Source organism: Mus musculus, chromosome 3, assembly GCF_000001635.26.
Source record: "Mus musculus strain C57BL/6J chromosome 3, GRCm38.p6 C57BL/6J".
NCBI classification, from domain to species: Eukaryota; Metazoa; Chordata; class Mammalia; order Rodentia; family Muridae; genus Mus; species Mus musculus.
Genome location: NC_000069.6, coordinates 136,433,834 through 136,451,547, shown reverse-complemented (window position 1 = coordinate 136,451,547; position 17,714 = coordinate 136,433,834). Strand labels below are relative to the sequence as shown.

The 17,714-nt window shown below is 40.6% G+C and overlaps 1 long non-coding RNA gene across 1 annotated transcript; it reads left to right on the top strand.

The window, feature by feature from the left end:
* Positions 1-2,198: 2,198 nt before the first annotated feature.
* Positions 2,199-16,278, top strand: 1700030L20Rik (RIKEN cDNA 1700030L20 gene). Its single transcript, NR_040592.1, has 5 exons — positions 2,199-2,589; positions 2,958-3,068; positions 7,752-7,885; positions 13,866-13,923; positions 15,988-16,278. It is a non-coding gene; the product is annotated as an RIKEN cDNA 1700030L20 gene (long non-coding RNA).
* Positions 16,279-17,714: the final 1,436 nt, after the last annotated feature.

Sequence of the window (17,714 nt, the reverse complement as noted above, 5' to 3'; positions counted from 1 at the left end):
ACTCACTGTGAAATACCAGTGAGCAATGTCCAAAGGCAGGGAAGAACGGGGAGGGTGGAATTATATCACATTTCAACACAAAAGACTGCTTAGGAGTCTTTCCTATTCAAAAGAGGGAACATGATTTGTCTGGGTTCATAAACAAATTTACTCAACATTTTTTCGCCATGTCGATTCTTTTCTACACTGATGAACGTGTAAGTCAGGAGCTCAGCCAAAGCCACAACACTCAGGTCTGACAAACACCTTACTCTCTCACCAACAAGTCAGAAAGAACTGGAGGTCTTACGATTGCACTCGTGGTACTGAAAAATTTTCCACAAGCATACAGAAAGGCAGCTGGGGATTTCAGAAAGAAAATAGGTATGCTGAGTGAGACATGAGCCCAGACAAGAGTGTGTCACACTGCTGTGGACCAGAAAAGCTGTAAGACAGATGGTAGACACAGATACACTTGAAGGATTTGGGCCACATCTCTGAAAGTGAGGGTACTCAATTCTTCGAGATTCTCAAGTCCCTTCTTATATTTTTGGTTGTGAGCCTAGCCTTTATCGGCTGAGCCATCTCTTCAGCCCCTTAAGTCCCTTCTTGATGAATCAAATCTGTAGGAAAATATTTGCTTTCTATGACCTTTCCATGCCTAATTTAATTAGTTCAGAGATTCACTAGTATGCTCTGATTAGTATGAAGAAATTTCCTTATGGTAGGGCATTGACCAATGTTTGGAGCAAGAAATAGCTGACTTAAAACATAGTTTTGCAGCTTGCTAGATGTGAAATAGTGGGTGAGTTCTGTATCTTGGAAGTTGTGTGTGTCCTAGTTTTCTCCCGGATAAGATTAGAACTGGAACATCAGTTGCCTTTTAAGGTTGCTTTACAGGACCATGATAGCTGACGATGGAAAGTTCTTAGTATAGGACCTCATACCTAGTAGCAACCTGCATCTCAGTGTTTGCCACTGTGGCCTGTTGGAAGGAGGAACTGTCATACTGGGGACTGTCCTGCCTTTGCCAGAATCACTGCCAAGTTGTCAAGGCAGTTTTTCTTCTGGATTTCAAGAATCTCATTTCCATAGTGAAGAGACTAATTGGCTATAGCTCATATTATACATAGTAAGATACCTTATTATATAATCATTTATAATAATTACCTTATTATATAATTATGTATTATAATTATGTATAATAATAACTTACATATTTTGAGTACTGTATAAAAACAGGCATACCAACGTATTTAATCTTTACAAAAGTACTATCAAATAAGGCCAATCTAAGGCTCATTTGAAGATGAATGGATTAAGACAGAGCAGTTAGGTAGCTTGATGCATAGTTAATAGTAGCTGTTTGGATATAATGAGTATAAAGGTATATATTACTATTTAAAGAAACATTTTATTTATATGTAATGACCCTTTTACCCAATTTCCATTCCAGAAGGACCCATGGAGACCAATGTCCATGAAACTGACTCATGCTTTGGAGAGGAGATGTGGAACTTGCTCATAACTTTGCTCTTTTTTCTCTATGTACATTAAATTTTTTCACCATTATTTATAACACTTGATACTGGTAAATGATATGTAAATGGTGGTTATAATATATTATTTAGGGGCTAACTAAATGAATCTGTGCATGTTCAGTATGGTTGAAAAAGTTCCCCTAATACATTGTATTCAAAGATGGTGTTTCAGTTCACAGATATTGAGAGGCAATTGTACATACTTCGGGTTTGTTTGTTTGCTTGCTTACATTTCAAAACTGTCTATAGGATAAAGGCAGTTGAATAACAAAATAAAAATAAACTGTACCCAAATATTTAGATTAGACTAGGTGAATTCATGTGTCCTTCCTGAGTATAATGTACGATTTCAGCCTACCCAGGAAGCAGAGTGGCAGATCTCTTCACATACAAAGATACCCCCACCCCTACCATCTGTCTCTGGGAGACTCTGGGGATAAAGGTTTCTATGCTGTATCACTGCCATCTGTACCGCTGGGGTCAGAACAACTATTGTGGAATAATTAAGGCTCTTGTGACATCATTAGAATCTGATGCTAACCTTGCTCTGTGTGGGTTTCCAGTGCGACAGGATGTGACTAGAGTCGTTCCCCATGGTGCATTCATAGGAGTCAGAATTTGGAGCACAACTTCCTTCTCTGTGAATAGCAGCATGTTCTGTTGAGATTTAAGATTCCTAAGACATTTGGAAGAAGGGTTGTGATGTAGGGCAAGATCTGTAGCATAGAAGGAAAGAGAAACAGGACCACTTGAACTATGTCCTTTCTCTTATCTAAAATCTGGGGGAGCCAAAGACAGAGATTATATATTCATCAGCAATAGTCATTTAAAGGATGGAATGAGTGTGTGCCTGGCAAGACAGGCTTGCTTCAGATTCTAGAGAGTAGACAGTGGAGAGAAGTGTTTGATAAATGTTTTGGGGATAATAAGTAATAGCAGAACGAGCACAAAACCAGCTAACTGACTTGTGCTTTGACAAGTGATTCGCGTGTATTTGGTAGGAAAAGACTGAGCTCAAGTTCAACTCTCTTGTCCTTTTGCCTCTGAGGACAGCTGCTGTGCACAAGAGGTCGAGGGGGGGAGGGAGGGAGGGAGGGAGGGAGAGGGGGAAGGGGAGGGGGAGGAGGGAGGGGGAGGGGGAGAGGGGGAGGGAGAGGGAGAGGGAGGAGAGGGAGAGGGAGGAGAGGGAGAGGGAGAGGGAGAGGGAGAGGGAGAGGGAGAGGGAGAGGGAGAGGGAGGGGGAGGGGGAGGGGGAGGGGGAGGGGGAGGGGGAGGGGGAGAGAGAGAGAGAGAGAGAGAGAATGAATCAGCATTCTAATCTTGCCAGAACTTGGAAAGAATATATTTAATGCTATTTAGGTAAAAATTAAGGAGTCAATGGCCAACAAAGGTAATATATGTTCTTACTCTGTGACTGTGTCACTGGTTTCCTAACAGAGCCAGATCCCATGATGACAGTACTGGAGAGCATCAAGGCTGTGGCCCTTTCTGTGTGGAGTGAGCCCCACCCCATGTGCTCACGAACTTGCTTCTCAGCTGGTGGAGCAGGTCAGAGAGACTCTGGAGGACACAATTTTTAAAAAATTAATGTTTTTGGAAGAAAATTTACATATTTTATCTTAGTTTTTAATTTTACTGAAAATAGATTCCTTTTTCATATACTATATCTTGATTACAGTTTTCTCTCCATGTACTCCTACCAGTTCTGCCAAACCTCCCTTCCCATCTAAATTTACTCCCTTTCCCTCATTAGAAAAGAGTAAGTCCCCTACGTCCCGACTCCAGTCAGTTGCAGATTTCCATTGATTCTCGTAGCTATCTGGCCATTTCTCCTGTCCTTCCCCAAATCTGATCTGAGCTCTCTCCATTCCCAGGCCCATCCCCTCTCCCAAAGTCATCCCCTCTCTCCTTAAGTCTGCCTCTTATGATTATTTTGTTTCCTCTTCTTAGTGAGATTCAAGCATCCTCACTTGTGCCTTCCTTCTTGTTTAGCTTCTTTGGGTCCATGGATTATATCATGGGTATATTATAATTTATGGCTAATATCAACTTATAAATGAGTACATGTCCTTTTGGGTCTGGGTTACCTCATTCAGGATGATATTCTCAAGTTCCATCCATTTGCCTTCAAACTCATTATGTCTTTGTTTTTAATAGCTGAATAGTATTCCAGTGTATAGATGCATCACATTTTCTTTATCCATTCTTCAGTTGACAGACATCTAGGTTGTTTCCAGTTTCTGGCTATTATGAATAAAGCTGCTATGAACATAGTTGAACAAGAGTGTCTTTGTGGAATTGTGAAGCATATTTTGGATTGTATGCCCAGGAGTGGTATAGCTGGGTCTTGAGGTAGAACTATTCCAACCTTTCAGAGAAACTGCCAAGTTTGTACAAGTTTGTACTTCCACCAGCAATGAAAGAGTGTTCTGCTTGCTCCACATCTTTGCCAGCATGTGCTATTTCTTGAGTTTTTTATCTTAGTCATTCTGATGGGTGTAATAGTGAATCTCATAATTGTTTTGACTTGCATTTCCCTGAACATTTCTTTAAACCTTCTTGGCCATTTGAGATTCCTCTGTTGAGAATTCGCTGTTTAGCTCTGTGCCCCATTTTTGAAAGTAGGATTATTGGGTTGTTGGTGTCTAACTTCTTGAATTCTTTATAAATTTTGGATACTACCCTCTGTCAGATGTAGGGTTGGTGAAGATCCTTCCCCAATCTTTGGATTGACATTTTGTCCTATTGACAGTGTGCTTTGCCTTATAGAAGCTCTTCAGTTTCATGAGGTCTTGTTTGTAAATTGTTGATCTTAGAGCCTGAGCTGACATGTCCAGCATGTGACTGGGATAAGGGAGGTGGGGTGATCTTTGCTGTGACTCACAGCATTGGGGATATGGAACCTAAAGAGACCACCCCCGGTAGGCAGGCAGGAACCTCAGTGGAGCAATAAGGGCACTAACCTACCCACAAAACTTTCAACCCCAAATTTATCCTGTCTGAAAGAAAAGTAGGGACAAAAGGATGGAGCAAAGACTGAGGGAATGGCAAACCAATAACCAGCCCAAGTTGAGACCCATCCCATGGACAACCAACAACCCCTGATACTATTAATGATACTTTGTTAGGCCTACAAACAGAAGTCTAGAATAGCTATCCTCTGAAAGGCTACACCCAGCTGCTGACTCAGACAGACAGATGCAAACACCTAAAGCCAAACAGTAGATAGAGCTTGGGGACCCTTATGGAGGAATAGGAGGAAGGATTGCAGCACTGAAGGGAATAGAAACTGCTGTGTTTTATAGAAAGATAAGGAGAGGCAGAATATGTTTGGTGGAGGTGCAGTAATATATGAAGGAAAGGGGTGCCTCTGTATGCCCATGCTGAGGCATCCTTCTCCCTAAGGGACCAGCCACATGATTGGGATAGTATTAGAATAGAGTTTATTCAAGGCATGAGGAGGGGAGTTGAGGAAGTAGATACAGAGAAAGGTAGTGAGAGACAGAGTAGAGGCATAGAGGCCAGCCATGAGCACATGGAGAGAGTGGAGGAAGGAAATGAGGAGAGAGAAGGTAAGGAATGGGAGCAAGGGCAACGTATCAAGAGAGTAGGGGACAAGCTGCCCCTTTTATAGTGAGTAAGGCACACTTGGCTGTTGCCAGGTAACTGTGGGGGCAGAACCTAGACTAAATGCCAACAGAAACTCCACAGGAAAAGCAACAGAGTCAACTAACATGAACCTTGGGGCTCTTAGAAACTGAACCACCAACCAAAGAGCATACACAGGCTGGACCTAAGCCTCCCACAACCACAGATGTAGCAGATGTGCAGCTTTGTTTTTAAGTGGGTCCTGAACAACTGGAGCAGGACTAGCTCAAAAGCCATTGTCTGTCTTTGGGATATGTTCTTCTAACTGGACTGCCATGCCTGGCCTCAATGGGAGAGCACGTAACTCCCCAGAGATTTGATGTGCTAGGGTGAGGAGAATCCCAGCGGGGGTGAGGGGCTTCCTGCTCAGAGGAGAAGGTAGGGGATGGGATAAGGATTGTAGGAGGGGGATGATAGGAGGGGGAAGTGAGCAGGATGTAAAGTAAATAACTTCCAATAACTATTTAAACAAACACACATATTCGCACATGAGAGAAGAACAAGCTTCTAAGAGATAATAACTAAACAGAGTAAAATAAAAAACATATCTCATTATTTTTCATATGACATAAATCTTTTGTCTTTTAGTTTTTGGAAATTCTGACCAAGTATTTCTATCATTCATCTATCAAACTTATAGTCACATGCGACATTAAAGATCAAAGAATCTGCGAAGGGTAGGCTACGAGTAGACAAGGGTTGTAAGAGGCCAGGGAGTGAGGGACAGAAGTACAAAGCACACTGTTCAAAATTTTTCATGTTTTCTAACATCATATATGCTGATTGGACTCAGGATTTTGTGTTTGTTTGTGTTTGTGTGTTTGTTTGTTTTGTTGTTGTTGTTGTTGTTGTTTTATGAGACAGGGTTTCTCTGTGTAACCCTGGCTGTCCTGGAACTTTGTGGGTAGATGAGGCTGGCCCCTAACTCTGACATCTACCTGCATCTGCCTCCCAATTACTATGATTAAATGTGTACACTACCACCACCTGGCTGTACTCAAAAGATTTAAAAATAACAATAAAAGGGACATATGGTTGAGAGGAGATGAAGGAAAAACACCAGGCAGAGCTGGAAGGAGGTAGTAGTAGATGGATATTATGATGTCGCATTGTTAAAATATATGAAAATTTCAAAGAATAAATTAAAACTGTCTTTAAAAGACCAAGTAAAGCCAATAATATGAACTGTCAAAATGATTTATTTTTACTTTCTGTATGTTAAAAACATCAATCAGTTTTTTCTAATAAGAGAAAAATGAAATGAATATATCATGAAACATGGAGAAAAGTATTTTTTCATCTCTGTAAATAATTTTACTGATCCCTGTTTTATTTGTGTGTGCAATTGCTATCTGTCTGATGAACTTCTCAGACTTTCTCAGGTGCTCATTACCGGGTGAAGATGATTGTGGTTTTCTTCAGAGAAACTCTGAGAAGTTCACAGAATAAACGGATGTCCCAGAAATGGGATGTTGCACAGTTGGTGCCCAAAGTGAGATTAATGAAACTGTGTACTTGGTGATGACAGGGTCATGCTGAGCAGTCACTGGAGATTAGATTGTCACCATCTGTTTTCCATGTGATGTCTTAATAAACACCACCATCTACACAGAGGTGTTACTACTGGATGTGTGGAGGTCAGAGTACTCCAGCACAAGAAAGGAATTGTTTATTCCAGACTTAGTACATGGGATGTTTATGGTCTACATTAGGAAAGCCCAGTTTTAGGCTTTTTTATTTTTATTTTTATTTTGTGTTGTAAGAAACATTTGGAAAAAAAACTACAGACATGGAAAGGTTAGACCGATAAAGACTGACTGGGGATTCAGGAGAGGAGAATTCAGAAAAAGTATCAGACAGAAGAAAAGACACTTCCAGTCTTTGTCAAGAAGGAATAAAGTAGAAATTGTTCCAGTCCTACGTCATGATCAGCCAAACAACAGTAAAGACATTCTGATTACCCTTTAGCATAAGTTCCCTACCCAAGCTAAACACACACACACACACACACACACACACACACAAACACACACACACACACACAGTTGATATAGTGTGCATTTATTGAGTAAATATTCATGGGTACCATCTGCAATGTACAGCCAGCAAAATAATTTCTTCTATTAAAATATGTCTGATCTATCTGCTGGTCTTGGGATGTAGTTCAGTTGGCAGGTGCTTGCCTCCTGTGCATGAGCCCCTGGGTTTAATATCTGGGTACTACCATAAAACCACATATGATATTATAGGGCTATGATCCTAGAAGTTGGGAAGTAGAGTCAGGATATTTAGAAGAATAAGGTTATTCTTGGCTGTATAGAATGTTCAAGGCCAGCCTGGGCTACAAGAGACCTCATCTTAGACAGCAGCTGTCCAGATGATAGATCTATTCCTGATTTTTAAAGAATCCTCCGTAGTGGTTTCCATAGTAGCTGCACCAGTGTGCAATCCCACCAAGAGTGAATGAGCATCTTGTTTTCTTCTCAGCATTTGTTGGTGCTTGTTTTGTTGATCTTGGCTATTCTGACTGGCACAAGTTGAAAGACTATAGGAGTTTTAATCTCTGCCTCCCTGTTTTCTCAGATATCAAATAAATTTAAAGAGCTCTTGCTCTTGCTCCTTCGCCTGCTTGCTGCGTGAGACTGAGTAACTGCTAGATCCTTGGACTTCCATTCACAGCTGCGACTGAACCATTGTTGGGAATTGGGCTGCCGACTGTAAGTCATCAATAAATTCCTTTACTATATAGAGACTGTCCATAAGTTCTGTGACTCTAGAGAACCCTGACTAATACAGAAGTTTATTTTGCAAGAGCAAATAAATTTAAAGCTAGTCATCTTCATATCTTCTTTTGTGACACTTCAGATCCACAGCCTATTCCCTAAGTGGCCTGGGGTTTTAGGTTTGGTTTTGATTCTTTGTTTCTTGAGTTCTTTGTATTTTCTGAATATGAATCCTTTATCAGACACACGTTTGGCAGGGACTTTCTTTTACTCCATGGGCTTCCTGTTTACGCCATTGTTTCTTTGCTCACACATGCTCTTCAATTATGAGGTTCATTTGTCAATTTTTAACTTCAATTGCTAAGCAAAGGGGGTACATTTTACAAAGCCCTTCTCAGTCCGTGTGTCTGGGAGGATACTGCCATGTTTCTTCTGGCAGGTTCAGTGTGTAGGGTTTTACTTTGAGATCTCTGGTCCATGTTGACTTCTGTGGATGTGACAGATATGGGCCTAATTTAAATCCTTATCCACGTACACCATTAACGGGCACATACTCAAAGAGCTTAATGTCCTACTACAGAGATACTTGCTCAGCCAACACCCCCTCAGATTAAAAAAAATACAGGTCCTAGTAAAATCTTCAAAATGTCATATGGGCTCCCATCTTTCCCTGCTCCTGCACTTGGCAGGACTCCATTATGAAAGTGGACTTACCACCACAACAGGTTGTGGCCTCCCCCACCAGTTTCCTCTTGCCTCTGCACCTCAGGGTGTCCTTACAAACATAAGGGCATCACCAAGCCAACTCATGACTTCTCCTATCCCTCCTCCCTCTGCCAAGGTGAAGAGAGAGCTCCCTGCTTCTCTTTCCTCTGACCCACATAGCTACACTTTCTAAGAACTTACCAAGAAAATAGAGGAAGAGCCTCATAACCCACTGGCCTCCTCCAACCAGGGGAGAGCAGATAGGGCACCCCTCGGTCCCTGAACGAGCTCTGCCTTCCCTTTCTGTTTAGGATTCCTGGACATTTCCAGTTGATGATCACCACACCAGGGCTGGATCCTCACAAAATCAAACTACCATTTTAAACAGATTTCTCCCTACACCTCAGACTTCAAGATGCTTTAGCCAAACACACTGATGCCTTTGGGGCTTTGGACTTGAGACAAGAGTTGCTGTACCCTCTGGCTAAGGAGTCCCAACCCCCGCCCTACTCCCTCCTGGACAGTGGGATGCTACCAAGTGCTTATGCCTGTCTCCCTCTCCCTTTCTACTTTTCAGGGGTCAAAGAGACAGAGTTGCACCCCTCCTGCTGCCACCTGCTGGGCTATTTTGGTGCATGGCCAGTGGGCAAGGCACATCCAGTATGCACATGTGCACATGTAGGGAAGAGGGACCTGCCTGCCTGGTGGGCACCTGCACCACTGACAGCAGAAGCAGAGCAGGCTCTTCCCCGAGTCTTGGCATCTAAATGAAAAGGATCCCAGGGACCCATCAGACCAGCCAGACTGTTGGCCTCACCAGATGCACACTGCCAAGTTGAATCCTCAGGGCTGACTACACGTGCTAGCCATCATAGAGTTGTAAGACCCAAATTTCAGGAATGACAGGCAGGGGTTCACTGCTAAGATTTGAGATGGCATGGCTAGGACAATACAGCCCACCCCAAACTTAAAATTTTTGTGATTCTTTGTCTAAGTTTTGTTTAAATGCTTATTCTTCTCTAATAATAGGAATACCTAAAAGAATATTCATGGTTTTAACCCAAAATTGTATATAGATTGCAAACAGTGGTAATACTGACATATCTAAAGTTTATCTACTTTTGTAAACTTAAAAATTCTTTTACGCTTCAGAGAATCACCTTGGATCTACATCCCACAGGTCAAAAGGACTACATTAACAAATATTATTTAATATTCAATTAATAAAAATAAGGTCACCTACTTCAGACAGTTTATTTTTCACAGGCAAGCTGTTACTGTCTATTCCAGATACCTAAGTATTGTGCCTTTTCCTCTCTCAGCTACCTCAAGCAGATGAGATAAGTCACCTCCATCCCTTTCTGCTTTCCTTACTGCAGCACAGGTGGAAGTCACCTGATTCCCCTTTCAAGAATGCCAACCCGGGATTAAGATTACTCTAACAACTACCCTGTGCCTTTTTCCTAGGCTTATACCAACAGACCACTTGATGTGCTGCCAACCAAACTGTTATAGGCTTAATGTGTGCATTATCCTCTCTCTTCTTCTGGTATAAGGAAAATAAAATAACCCCCTGGGCAGACATTCACCTGCCAGAATTTTGCATTCCTGTGGTGACTATACCACCTGTTTATCTCTATGAGGAAAGGAAGGCAGATGCTGCTCTAGGCAAGATGGAGACAAGAGATGTTCCTTCCTTTGCTGGAAGGAATAGCACCCACCATCTTTCCTGGATCTCTTGAAGCCACGACAGCTGCCTTCATCCAGACACAACCAGCTTACTGGAGACTGCCAAGACAAGCTTGACCAGGCAATGGCTTCCAATACAGACAGTCTCAAGTCCCTTCAACTACAGATAAACTCCCTAGCAGGGGTTGCTCTCCAAAACCAGACAACTCTGAACCAGATGACTTGCATTATGTTGAGGGAGAAATGCTGTGTTAATGAATCTGGGCTGGTGGAGAAAGACTTGAAAAGCTCAGAGATCTCCCCCAAGATCTCCACTGGGATTTCTGAGCATGCTGTGTGCCTGAGACCTAACCCCATGGTATGCAAACCCCTTGTGGCTTGGCTTCTTCCCCTCCTACCACCCTTCTAGCCTCCATGGACACACACACACAGAGGCGTTCTCTCTTTCTCTGCTACAAAATAAAATGTTTAGGGTCTCTGTCTCTGTCTCTGTCTCTGTCTCTGTCTCTCTCTCTCTCTCTCTCTCACACACACCGCACACATGAGAGAGAGAGAGAGAGACAGAGACAGAGACAGAGACAGAGACAGAGAGATACCCTAAACATTTTATTTTGTAGCTTGATTTTAGTCATCCAGATTCAGTGGCTTTGAGGCATCTCGGGTTCAGATGTGCTTCTGGCACACAACTTTGTGTATGGAGTGAACAGAATCGATCTCCTCACAGAGACTGCAGTAAGAAAGCACGGTGAGGTTCTGAGTTTCAGTAGTAAAAGCCTCACACCAGCTGCGGGTCAGCACTGACCACAGCAGTTCCCCAAACCCATGTTGAGTAGAGGTAGCAGCAGCAAGTTAGAAACAGAGATGTTGTTGCTTCATGACCCCTAGTTTCAAAGGTCCTGTTAGCTCTTGGAAGTCATCCTGCCCTTTGACACCTCATGCTTGTGCCCTGCCTTGTTATTTTCCTGCTCAATTTAATTGCGTCGGTTCTTGTTCTGACCAAATTCGGTGTCCTTAAGTTCACTGTTTTCAAGACCATGGGGATTTCTATCCAAATAAAAAAATGCTAAGTTCATGTTGCCCTTTGGTGCCCTGACTTGACATTTCTTTATAGGCAACAATGAGGTCTTAGATCATGCAGGTTACTTAGGAGACAGAGAAAAAGATTTCTACTTTGAAAACTGTTGACTAATTATGACTCACTACCCAGGGAAAGAAATGGCCACTGTTTAAACCTTTGCAAGCTCTAAAGAATCTCTGTATCTTTTAAAAACATCTGAGGCAATTTTCAGGAAACCACCACTTCTATTTGTTAGGACTTGTTAGGACCATGATGAATCAAGCAGGGAATGACAGATACAAAATGGGACCTAAAAATTTAGGGGGAAAAATCAGTTGATATCTGGAAACACACATAGGCCAAGGACAGTCCATAATCAATGCATTAGATAGAAAAGAAATCAGAAAATTTCAAACCCTTGAGTTTCTTTTTTTAAATATTCAATTTACATTCATAGTTGACGAGGGAAATGAAATTCTGGGCATGTGCTGTTCTTCAGTGCACACCCTCTCCGCCTCTTTTTGCATGTATTTCTTTCAGGAACCTGGAAGTAAAGCAGTTTCTTTACTGTTAGTGTTGTGCATTATTGCTTCTATGGGGAGGAAAGCCATGGTTCTAAATGGGCAGGGAGAAGCCATGCTACTGGCATTTATACAGAGGCCTCTGTGAAGGTCGGGCAGGCTGAGTTAATGAGCAACCGCTGTTCAGAAGGCAGAGCATGACGGATTACTCACCATAAATGGATTTATTTTTAATTAACAAACATCATCCTTTTTATTATACACAATTTCAGGTATTTTATATGACCAAATTTGAGGAATTTTTTTGAATTACCATTTCTAAAACAGACACCTGGAAAGTAAAATGGCGTCATGCAAGTGTCTGTGTATGTGTGGGGGAGGGGTTAGAGAGGGTAATGGGGGATATGAGTGCTCTGAGGGGAGAAATGAGAAAGGGGGAGGGGTTTAAACTGGAAAGGAGAATGGGAGGTCAACTCAGAAGGAGAGGCAGGAGAAGAGAAAAATCATTTTGAGGATGTTTGAAAAAGCCATATATATTAAACACACACACACACACACACACACACACATATATATATATGCACACATATAGAGCATAAATGGTGTTAATTCATTTAGTCTGAAAATAATCCCTTCAAGAGTCAGAGTAACTAAAATATCATTCCAGTACCAGGCATGAGAAATCCCCTTTCTAGTTGCTGATTAGTGAGTCTAAGAGACTCCCCAAACAATGCCGGCTTTTGCTGTTGCCTTTAGTTACCTCTTGGGAGTTGAAGGTAAGTCCTTATTGCTGAAAGCATCATGCACTTCACACACAGAACCTAGATGATGCAAACTGGCCTTGACTCAAAACCTCTTGCAGGACTAGATTTAGTAGCACTGAAAGGTGCCCTGTAAGCTGCTAGGGGAAGAAGCACAAGATACTTCTATTCAGCTGTGAGTCATATGATCTTCAACAATGACTAGCATGGTAAGATGTCCCTAAGGGTCCAGTAGTGGCACTCATATCTTAGCCGTAATCAACAGCTGTCTGGTTAGATATAAGGCATGGTCCACAGGAGGAAAACTACATCCAGTACTGGAAATGTAGCCAACTATCTGTGGCTAGTGAGATCATGGATCGAAGAGAAGAACCCACTATGAGCACTTTACTAAACCAGAGCAATCCCTAGCTGCATTCTAAATACTTATCTGTATGTCCTCAGATGAGTGAAGCTCTCAACCTTAATATAAAAAACAAAAACAAAAACAAAACAACCCTTGGCTTTTCTAAAGACACATCATTACAGAAAACTATAACTGTTTACAATGTAGAGAACAGCTAATGGTGGGGTTCTTAGCCCTAATTTTACAGCATACCACACCCAACTTTCAAGGAACATGTTAGATGAACACAGGAAGATTGTCAGAGCCAGAGGAACAGAGAATCTGTTCTGAGATTGATTCCTCTAAAATTGTAGGGAAGCTTCACCCATGATACTTCAAAAATATGGCTGCTGAAACAAGAGCCAAACTAGTGCAATAGCAATAGACATGCTAACATAAAGGGGGGAAATCTGACAGGGCCCCACTAAAGGATCTTTCTATGCAGCTGAGGTTCGTTTTGTGTTCCCAATCTTCCAACTTAAGTGTTGCAAGTGCCAGGATAGCAGGCATGTGCTACTGCAGTCTGCTTTAGTTTCAGTATGTGTTGGTGAGATGGCAGAATGGGTAAAGATGCTTGCTACCAAGCCTAACAACCTTAATTGAGTCCCTACACTTCACATGATAATAGATGAGGATAGATTTTGATCTCCATACATATATTCAGGTATACACACACACACACACACACACACACACACACCCTGCACTGCACCACACCACACCACATACATAAATGTAAAAATTTGAATATTCTGATCTCCAATAAGGTTCATTTTATTGATTTGTTATCTGTTAATTTGGTAAGAAATATGCATGCCATTGAATCAATGGATAATTCTTTGTCTAAACATTTCAGTGTTGATTGACCCAGGAATTGAAATGTTTGCCCCTTCCTCACACTGTTCAACAAAAAGGTCAGTTAGCTTTCAATTTTCATATAAACATGATAAAAATGCATGTGTGTTTATTGAGTTAACTCATATAAAGGCATTTAAGGGAGAGTGTATTTTTAGGAATTTAAATAAAATATAAGTGAAAAGAAGATAACTAGGTTAGTTAAACAATGATTAATGTTATCTGGTAACTTCATAACTACTGATGTATTTGTAGGTAATTAGCAAATTAATTAAAGGTATATTAAGCCTAGATAAAAAAAATATCTTTTCTTAGAACTTAAAAATGTCCCAGGATGACATAGAGAGGGCATGTTGCCCAATATTTGACTTTTTAATTTTAGAAAGTTTAAAAATAACTGATGTGTCATTGCAAAATAAACCAACCCTTTCATTTATCATCTCCAGAGAGTCAAAGGCTAATCTTATTTAGGAAACCATACAAACTAAATGCTCAAAAATTCCTATTGAATTGCCTTACTCTAATCCAGCAACTGATGGGAGCAGATGCAGAGACGTTCAGCCATCTATTAGGCAAAACTCAGGGAACCCCAAGGAACAGGAGAAGGAGGGCTGAGGGGTCAAGGACACCAGGAGAACATGGCCCACAAAATCAACTCCACAGGGCTCATAGGAGCTCACAGATAGAGAAGTGACAGTCACAGAGCCTGCTTGGGTCTATGCTAAGTCTTTGGCATAAACGCTTTGGCTGTTTAGCTTAGAGTGAGTTTTGTGGGACTCCTAATAGTGGGAAAGGAGATGTCTCTGATTCTTTTGCATGCTCTTGGGGACCCTTTGCTCCCGACTGGATTACCTGGTTCAGCCTTAATATGAGGGAAGGTGCCTAATCTCACTGTAACGTGTTGTGCTAGGTTATGTTATATTTGGTAGATATGCCTGGGAGGACTGATCTCTTCTGAGGGGAAAGGGAAAAGGAGTGAATCTGGGGAAAAGGGGAGGAAGGGAAATGTAGAAGGGGGGAAGCTGATGTTAATATGTATTATATGAAAAGACAATTTTCAAAAATACATAGCTGCAGGCTCTAAAGTTCCACAGTCTTATGCATACGAGGCCCTATAGACTCTGTAATTTATTATTTAAGATATTTACTATCAATTGTCACATTTTCCATTTTGATTTTGTTTATTCACTATTACTCTTATTATTTTATCTCAGTGCTTTAGCACAAACAAGTTCCAAATAGAGATGAATAAATGGTAATGGTGCCTGAACACAGCTATTTTCAGTAAATAAATTTTAATAACTAAAGTAGAAATTTAAATGGGGAATCCAGCAAATAAAGTGAATAGTGATAGTTTAAGTGGGAAGGAAAATCTACAGTTCTATTATTTGGAGGAATTGATTAACCCCGGTATAGATTCCAGAGTATTGGTACACTTAGCAGCTGTTAGAATGTGCAGAGATTGAGACAATGAAGGTGTAATGATTTTAGAAGAAAAGATTTTAACATTCAAAGGTATAATTTCAGTATAAATAAAACAATTGTGGAAACTTGAAAACAAAATAGAGCCTGGGATGTTTGCATTCATGGGTGGTGGCTGGGGAATTGTAAACAAAAGTTAAAGAGGCAATAAGAAAACATGTAACAAAAGAGAAAATTTTACTTCAAAATGATAGAATTTGGAGATGAACGTAAAGCCAGTTTTTCATAAACTCTAAGTCTCTAAGTCAGAATAAGAAATTTTATTTTATTGTTTTAAGTGTTGGAAATAAGGCTGTTGTGTATCAAACAGTGCTCAGTCTGGATGTAGGTGAAAGACGTTCTGAAAGTCAATAGAGCCCTGAAGCCAGTACAATAATTCAGAGAAGAGGCTGAGAGTTTGAATTAAAATGGAAGGATCTGTCTTAGATACTTTGTTGGATATGTTTACTAGATGACTGATTGGATTCAAGAAATGAAAGGAAGATAAGAAGCAAAGATCAACTTGAGGTGGTTAGATGCAGCCCCTAAAATGAGAAGCTAAATGTAGAGGCTTGTGAATGCACCCACCATGAACCTTGTTCAGCTGAAAGAAGATGCCCCTACCTTGACAACAGTCTTTCCTGTGCATATCTCGACTGCAGATTGTGTTTTCACGGATGATGACTGAGGATCTCCTCTAGTGTGGACCAGCCATGTGACTTCGCATGATCTATTCAAACTCTCGGAGAACTTCAACTGAACAAATGTCTGTCAGGGACCTTCTTGCATCCAATTCAGATACAAGACACACCTCCATTCCTGGTTCACTATGCAGAGATGTCATAACTCCTGTGGTAGTTATCCCTGAATCTAATGATCTAATGTCATCCAAGTTGTCTTCCTTCCTAAATTTTTGTATTACTGATAACTTATAAATTTGGCTATTAGATAATAATACAATGATTTGTGAGTGATATATATATACATACATATATATATATATATATATATATATATATATATATATATATATATATATATATATCAATAAGCCACATCTGATTTAGGACTACAGATTGTCACTAGAAGAATTTATTCATAATCAACTTGAGATGAGTCGTCATGAATCCTCATCATAAGGTCATTCATCTTTGTCAACTTGTGCATGTGGAGCTCAGGGGTTTTTTGTTTTGTTTTGTTTTGTTTTTATGCATTGGCTGTCGCAAGGACTTGTGGCTTGATGCTGTATCTGTTATTGACAAGGAGAACAGAACTGAGGAACTAGGTTCCCAGTACACTGAAAGCCTGTGTGTATGCAGGATCTTACTTGTCCACATTCATCAGTTTAAATACATCTTAACCAAAGCTTGAGTTAATCTGTGAGTGTTGGAACCAGGAGTGCTCTTGTCTACTTAGTTTAAGTGAGCACAGCAATGTTAGGAAATTGATAGTATTTAATTAGCCATCGTTTTAGACACAGTCTCTAATGTCTGTAAATTTCTGAAAGTAGAAATCTCATTTTACAATGGTAGAAGCTAAAACTTGGAAAGATTAAAGAGCATGCACGTGGGTGGTCAGGGACTAGGGGTTGGGAATCATCTTGAAAAGACAGGAAGTGACGTAAGTCAAGAGCTGGCTTTCCCCCGTGCAGCTTCAGACAAATTCCTTCTGCCTCTGGAAGGATGTTCTTTATCGGTGAACACATCATCTTTTTTTTTCTTTTTTTTTTTTTTTTTTTTGAACACATCATCTTTATCTTTATGAAATGTCAAGAAAAACCTTGAAGACATAAGTTTTTTTGTTTTTGTTTTTGTTTTTTGTTTTATTGCTGTAGCAAAATGCCTGAGAAAAGCAAGCCCAGGTGAACTTTGTATTTTTGATTTAGGGTACATCTCGTGGAGGCATCATGCAGCTGGAACTGGAGACAGCTGATCTCACTACATCCACAGTAAAGACATTGAGAGTGCCGAGTGAAGCTTCTCTGTGCACTTTTCCATCCTATTCAGATTCTCCAGTTCCTGGAATAAGGCTACTCTCACTTAGGGAGCATTTCCCATATATATTAGTAAAATCTAAGGTTTCCCTCACAAGAGTGTCAGAGGATTGCTTCTATGCTGACTTCACATCCTATCAAATTGACAATAGAGGTTAACCATCATAGCATCTTAGTGTGAGAGGCTCTGTGATGCTTTTAAGACTATTGTATATTAGTGATTATTTTCTATTACTAAGTCATTCAAAGCTATATTGAAAACTCTATTATAATTTATCAAGATTATGCAGAAATTGAGAAATTCAAGTATCTTTCAAAATATATACTTCTTGGCATTGTTATTTGCAATTCTTGAGTCAAATTTTCTCTTACCAACCACTCTGTGTGTGTGTGCAT